We start from the raw sequence: 7,789 nt of genomic DNA, 5'->3' as shown, positions 1-7,789 counted from the left end.
GGCTGGGAGAAAACTCTTAAAATATATATATATATATATATAAACATTAAAGGATATATATCTAGAATATATGAAATAAGAAAAAGACAAATGACTCATTGAAAAATGGACAGAATTCTTGAACTGGTACTTGACAGGAAATTATATTTAAATGGGTAAATACACATGAGAAAGTGCTCAATATTATTATTCTTCAAAGAAGTGCAAATTAAAATCACAGTGAAATACCACTGCACTCAAATAATGATGGCTAAAATTGAAAAATGGTAAGTGTCAGTGGAGAGTTGAGCTCAACCTGGTAGAGTTTAGCCAGTTGAGTATTACAGAAGGATAGAGGCAGGTGAATTCAGGATTTGGACCAGAAAGTGACTGCAGCAACAGCATGGAGTCTAGGCAAGTGAGGTGGGTCATGAGCGCACGAGGCGGGTGGTGGAGTGTGAACAGGTCAGCGGTGGGACTTCCTGCACCTAAAGAATGTTTGAAGTCTTAACACACTGCTTGTACTCGGTGTTAAGAAATCTTCATCTCCTCATCTTGTCTCCATGAATTGCACCTCAGGGAGACGATGTATTTAGTCCAGTGTTTCCAGGACGTGTAGGAGGAGATATCCCCAAAATGTTTTCTTGCCCTTGAGGGTACTTCTGTTCCTGTTGAGTAGATATGTAACTTTTTCTATGTCAGATAGTCAGTGTAAACACAACCCTAATCTTATTGTGCAATCACATATCTATGTAAGTTAAAGATACTCACTTTGCAGGAAAGCAGGTGCACGGGAGCATCACTTCATGATGAAAGTCTGACAAGCTAATGGAAGGTGACTCTTGGAATGGTGAAACACCTTCAGCACTCATTCTTTATAACATAAACATTCACCTGACGTTAAAAAGTGAATGAATATATAATAAAGAGCTACTTTAATTATTGTTCTGAAGAGAGTCTTATGGTTGTTAGACAAGCTGCCAGACTAACATATTGGCTTTTAAATTATTTCACCCATTCAGTCAGGAAAATGGTTTTATGTGGTTTTTTTTTTTCCTTGAATACAATAAAGAATGAAAGATAGCCAGCCTGGCTCATGAATACATAATGAACAGTGACTAGTAGAGGTGGGTCTGGTACCACCTCAACGAGTAAATCAGCTATAAACTATCCCCACATAAATTTTCTGCCCAGTAAGGTGCCACAGTTGTGAGTCTGAGGCCACATAGAAAGACTCTCATTCTTTGGGAAAGCTTGTGCCCTGGCAACACACAGGGCCGGTACAAATGCTGCTGTCTCATCAGGTGTCACCTGTGGAGGGCAGGTGCCCTGGCTGCAGTGTTTTGATTATTTTCTGATTTCTTGAGTTATTTTGCTCTCTCCCTCTAAAAAATTGTGTGTGTGTGTCTGTGTGTTTAGCAGGGCTGCAGAAGTTCATTTTCTGTATTTGTTTTGTTGTTTAGTCACTAAGTTGTGTCCGACTCTTTTGTGACCCCACGGACTGTAGCCAGCCAGGCTCCTCTGTCTGTGGGATTTTCCAGGCAGGAATACTGGAGTGGGTTGCCATTTCCTTCTCCAGGGGATCTTCCTGATCCAGGGAGCGAACCTGCATCTCCTGCATTGGCAGGCAGATTGTTTACCACTGAGCCACGAGGGAAGTTCGTCATCTCTTATGAATACAATTTTAAAGAAGAAAAAAAGAAAAAAATATTTTTCTCCTTGTGATAAGTACTCCTAGGATTAACTCTCAATGTCTTCCCATATAGCATATACCACATAGCGGTGTTAACTGTAGTCATCAGGTTGAGTGATGACTCAATATTACCTCCCAAATAATTGTTTATCTTATAACTGGAAGTTTGTACCATTAGACCACCTTCCTCTAAACTTTCTCCCCACACTCTCATTTTCTATGAGTTTTTTTTTTGCATATTCCACATATACATGAGGTCATACAATATTTGTCTGTCTCTGTTGGACTTATTTCACTTAACATAATGCCTTTAAATTCCATATGTGCTGTCACAAATGGTAGGATGTCCTCATTTTTCATGGCTGAGTAATACTTCATTTTATGTATATATCACAACTTCTTTATCCATTCATCCATCCACGGACACTTAGTGGTGTTTCCATTTGTTGGATATGGTAAATAATGCTGCCGTGAATATGGGGGTGTAGATATCTTTTCAAATTAGTGGGATTTTTTCCCCTTGGACACATTCCCAGAAGTGGAAGTATTTACTAAGTCATATGAAAGTTCTATTTTTATTTTTTGAGAAATATCCATACTGTTTTCTATAGTGGATCCACCAGTTTACATTCCCAATTAAAGTACACAAGGGTTCCCGTTTCTATACATCCTTCCTAGGATTTGTTATCTCTTGTCTTTTTAATGATGGCCATTCTAACACATGTGAGGTGAAGTGTCACTGTGGTTTTATAAATTGTAAGGTTTATGTGCTGTGCTGTGCTTAGTCGCTCAGTCATGTCTGACTCTTTGCAACCTCATGGACTGTACCCACCAGGCTCCTCTATTCTTCAGGCAAGAATACTGGAGTGGGTAGCCTTTCCCTTCTCCAGGGGATCTTCCCAACCCAGGGATCGAACTCAAGTCTCCCTCATTGCAGGCAGATTCTTTACTGTCTGAGTCACTCGTCATGTTATGCAGCAATACAAAATTAATACAGAGATATTTTAACCATATATGTTTTCAGAGAGCATTCTACCCCATACCATATTTTGAAGGAAGCACTAAAGAAAGTAATCTCTTTGAGTCAAAACAGAAATCTCAAGATAGAAGAGAGCAAACATAGGGTCAACAGGGAGGAGCACTGAGCCTTTCATTACAGGCGATGTAGATGAAGGTTAATTTAAATGTTACTGAGTTAGCCTGCTCTGTACAAATCTAAATTGTCTCAGCAAAATCCAGGGAATGAAAGGGATTGGTGGTGGAGTATCAGCCTGTCTTCTTAAACGTTCACTTGGTCAAGAGAGTAGGGATAGGAGAGCGGAGGAAAAAGTCACCCAGGACTTTAGCTGAGGAGGTAGAATGAAGAAACAGTTCACTCAGCCAGCAAAACTGAGGAAAGGAGAAAAGACGGAACAACTAAACTTATTAAATAGTAAAAATAAGAAGGAGGAAAGAAATCCATGTATATACTGGCCATTGTAATAAATGAGAAGTGCTGAATTCCCCATTGAAAGACAGTCAGATTAGGTTAAAAATCCAGTACTTCTGTTATTTGTAATACCTTTAAAACAAAATGATAGAGAAGTGTAAGATTAAACAAAGATATATGAAGCAAATGCATACTCAAAGAAAACTGAAACAAACCTGATGTCATAAAAGGACCTTCAAGCCCAAAGGCATTTAGTGAGACAAAGAGGGATGCTGCTGCTGCTGCTGCTGCTGCGTCACTTCAGTCGTGTCCAACTCTGTGTGACCCCACAGACGGAAGCCCACCAGGCTCCCCTGTCCCTGGGATGCTCCAGGCAAGAACACTGGAGTGGGTTGCCATTTAAGAATATAAAATGACCACAAACCTGAATCATCAAATAAGAACTGTAAGTGTATAAAGCAAAAATTCTTCAAAATACAAAGATGTGAAGATGGAAACAAAAGGATATCTCTTAATATGTGTCCCTTTGACTTTAATGAATCAGAGGGGAAGAATTTAAATTTTATAAAAACGATGTATATCTACAGGTTTATAATTATTGAAGAGATAAGAACATAGGATAGATGTGGTACTTTGTACAGCAAAGTAAAATATACTTTAATTTTCATGCTCATGTTTCATGATGACTTTTTTAGACTAATTGTGTACTTGGACAAATAAAGCTTAATAAATATTAAAATTTAGAAAACTTACACACTCTATTGTTTAAACATAATTCAGTAAAACCAACCATCAGATTTTTAACTATGTGAAAAGTAAAACTTCACTGTTAAAATGTCTGTATCAAAGCTGAAGTCAAATATTACCTATAAATTTTCAAAAAAAAAAAGTCTTTCAACTAAGACTAGTAAAACATAACTAAAGCTACACACAAAGGAAATTTTATGGCCTTAAAACATTTATATTAACTGGAAAGGAGAGACTGAAAATAAACTAATAGATTATCTAATGATTAAACATCTTTCCACTTCTGGGATAGCACAACTACATCATAATGTATTTTTTATGTTGTTTCTTTGGTTAATTAATATTTTGTTTAGAATACATATATATATTATTATTAATATTATAAATTTTTATTTTTATAGTATGTCACATTTTTATATCAGATTTATACTTGTCTTATAAAATGAGTTGGATTGCATTCTTTCTTTTTTCCCCTTCTTAAAAGTTGAAGCTTGTTATTATTATTTCTGTAACTATTTCTATTAACTATAGTGTTTAGTAGCACTTGAGCAAAAAGCTATGTAGGTTTGATGCTGTCTTTGTGTGAAAATATTTACTACTGATTCAATTTCTCAAGCAATTAATGATTTTTAATTTTCTTCTTAAATCAGTTTGATAATTTATATTTTCCTGGGAATGTGTGCATTTCATTTATATCTTTAATGTGTTGATGTAAAGTTGTTCATAATATGCTCTTATCTTTTAAATCTGTTCCATCTAGAGTTCTCTCTCCCCTTTCCTTACTACTACTGTCTATTCATATCTCCTCTTTTCTTGATTAATCTTGACAATTTTTTAAACTAGGCTTTTCAAAGCACAGACTTTGATATTGTTGATCCTTTTTATTATATGTTAGTATTTCATTTTATTTATTTCTGATATTATTATTGCACTTCTACATCATTTGGGTTTTTTGTATTTTCTTTTTCTAACCATGTGAAATGTTAGAAAAAGGCTTCACTTCTAGCATAAGCAATTGCAGGTGAAATTTTTGTCTGAGCATCACTCTATCTGTAACCGCAGCTACAGCCCATAGTGTTTTTGACATTATGCTGTATTTGTACTCTCTTCCTCTCTGCCCCCAGCCATACAGACACAGTCTTGTACACATACATATATCTGCATACACAAAACCCTGTTTCTTATGGTTCAATCATAAAATGTAAAAATATATCATATCTTCATAGAAAATTTTAATTTTGTATTGACAGTAGTCAATTTTCTAAGAGTGAACCCAAAAGTCTGTTTAATTGGGTGTTAGTGTATATGTCCTTTATATAAGCTCATGTCCTTCTATAATGATTGCACAGTGATGAAACGTTTTCTCTGCTTGGCCTGGCTTTAATTTTGTTGTTGGAATTGAAGCATTGTTTTACTAATTTGGATTTTAGATCAGTTTCTGATTTTATAAAGGAATATTTCACAACATTCAACATTCACATCTTCTTTGCTTTGCATTCCCTCTAATGCTAGCCTATAGTGAATAATTCAAACAGTGGAAAAACCAAGCAAGCTTTATTGGGTATTTTTAAAAAATGTAATGTTTCAATATCCTAGCCAGATTAACACTACTTCACAGAATCACGTGTCAACATTGCCAATTTAAGGACTTATTTTGATAGTAAAAGTTATTCCTTAAAATGCTGTTTAAAGGATTTGGATGGAGTATGTTATGTGTATACATTTCTTCCTTAATTTCATTTGCAAGAATGACTCATTGATGGCAACAGACAGGACCACAGAGACACACTTATAACATGGTAGTGTTACACGCACAACGAATTAGACAGTGGTGACTTCTCCCTTCCGTACTCCAGGCACCTGTTAGTGTTTCCTGACTTTGCTTGCCATGTTCCTTTGAGCCTATTTTGTAGCAAAACAGTAGTATAATTTCTTATAAACATCTGAAGCTAACACATGCCACTTGTATTTCCTTAAATAATAACATAATCGTGACATCTCTGTGTTGATTAAACCCTAAGCCTCAGAGCAGAATTATACTTTTCCAAATTTTCTCAGTTTCTCAACTGATTTTCTTGGGATTTGACATTTGGAAAAATTGTCACATCCTCCTGGAAATGCTGCAGAATAACTGCTCTGTGTATACACTGCCTTTGCGTTTACCACGCCGTACGTTCGTCCCTTCTGCGTGCCTGGCCTTCCTCCCGCGCTCATCGTTCCTCTGTCACGGGGCTTCTTTCCTCTAGTGAGAGATCGCCAATAATGAAACTGTCTTTATTCAAGATCGTTCATTTTTTCTTCCCCCCGCCCCAAGTTTTGCCAAATAGTATTTATTTAATTTTTTTCTTGATTTTTTGGACCACGTTTCAGTATTTCTGTGTTTTTCTTTTTTTTGGAGGGGGGCGCTTGAATGATAATGTTAATAGGTATTCAATTCCAGTTTGATAGTTACCTTTTTAAAAAATATTTATTTTGAGTTGTGCAGCGTCTTCACTGCCACGCGGGCTTTCTCCCAGCTGTGGTGAGGGCCGAGGGGGCTGCCCTCTAGCTGCAGTGTGCGGGCCTCTCGCTGTGGGGCGTGGGCTCCGGGCACGTGGGTCCAGTAGTTGCGGCAGGCGCTCAGTGCTGGCTCTGGCCGTCCCGCACAGGCTCACAAGCTGTGCTGCACGGGCTTTATTGCTCCACGGCGTGTGAGATCTTCCTGGATCAGGGATCGAACCCACCTGTCCTGCACTGTCAGGAGGACTCCTTACCACTGAGCTACCCGGGAAGTCTGATGGCTGCTTCCCTGTCATCATTGTAAAGCCATTGCTTTTGCTGGGAAATCAACTCCCCTTAGTGTTGACTTCTCTGGGTGGACAGTAACCCGCCCTGGCTTAGAGAGAGTGGAGGTTACAGCACAGCTGTAGCTGATTAAAAGAATTACTGTTGACCTTGTGTCAGGGCCCAGGAAAATGAAAAGGATCCCATATATCTTTGAGTTTTACCTCATTGTATGGGGCAAGACTGAGCGACTGAACTGAACTGACCTGAACCGAAGGAGCAAATGTAGGCTGCTGTCCATGGGGTCGCTAAGAGTCGGACAGGACTGAGCATCTTCACTTTCACTTTTCACCTTCATGCATTGCAGAAGGAAATGGCAACCCACTCCAGTGTTCTTGCCTGGAGAATCCCAGGGACGGGGGAGCCTGGTAGGCTGCCGTCTATGGGGTCACACAGAGTCGGACATGACTGAAGTGACTTAGCAACAGCAGCAGCAGCAAGAAGCAAATCGTAGGAGCCCAGAGGTTTGGGTTCACTATTATACAAAAAATTCAGAGAGTGTTATTATTTAAGGAAATAGAACTAGCAAATGTTAGCTTCAGATTTTTATATGAAATTATATTAGTTTTGCTATAATATAGGTACTAATTACATATGTTGCTGCTGCTACTAAGTCGCTTCAGTCGTGTCTGACTCTGTCCGACCCCATACATTGCAGCCCACCAGGCTCCCCCGTCCCTGGGATTCTCCAGGCAAGAACACTGGAGTGGGTTGCCATTTCCCACCAGGCTCCCCTGTCCCTGGGATTCTCCAGGCAAGAACACTGGAGTGGGTTGCCATTTCCCACCAGGCTCCCCCCTCCCTGGGATTCTCCAGGCAAGAACACTGGAGTGGGTCACCATTTCTTTCTCCAATGCGTGAAAGTGAAAAGTGAAAGTGAGGTTGCTCAGTCGTGTTCGACCCTTACCGACCCCATGGACTGCAGCCTACCAGGCTCCTCCATCCATGGGATTTTCTAGGCAAGAGTACTGGAGTGGCTTGCCATTGCCTTCTCTGAATTACATATGGTAGAGAAGGGTTTTTATTCTTTTTTATTTTAAAATTCTGTGTTCTTTACTTCTTTAGTCAGAGTACATTAAAAAAAAAAAACTTGAATAAATTCTCTATCAAAATTTAAA

This window comes from Moschus berezovskii, chromosome 9 (assembly GCF_049115385.1).
Source record: "Moschus berezovskii isolate FMDL1 chromosome 9, NW_MosBer_1.0, whole genome shotgun sequence".
NCBI classification, from domain to species: Eukaryota; Metazoa; Chordata; class Mammalia; order Artiodactyla; family Moschidae; genus Moschus; species Moschus berezovskii.
This window is presented reverse-complemented; position numbering follows the sequence as displayed.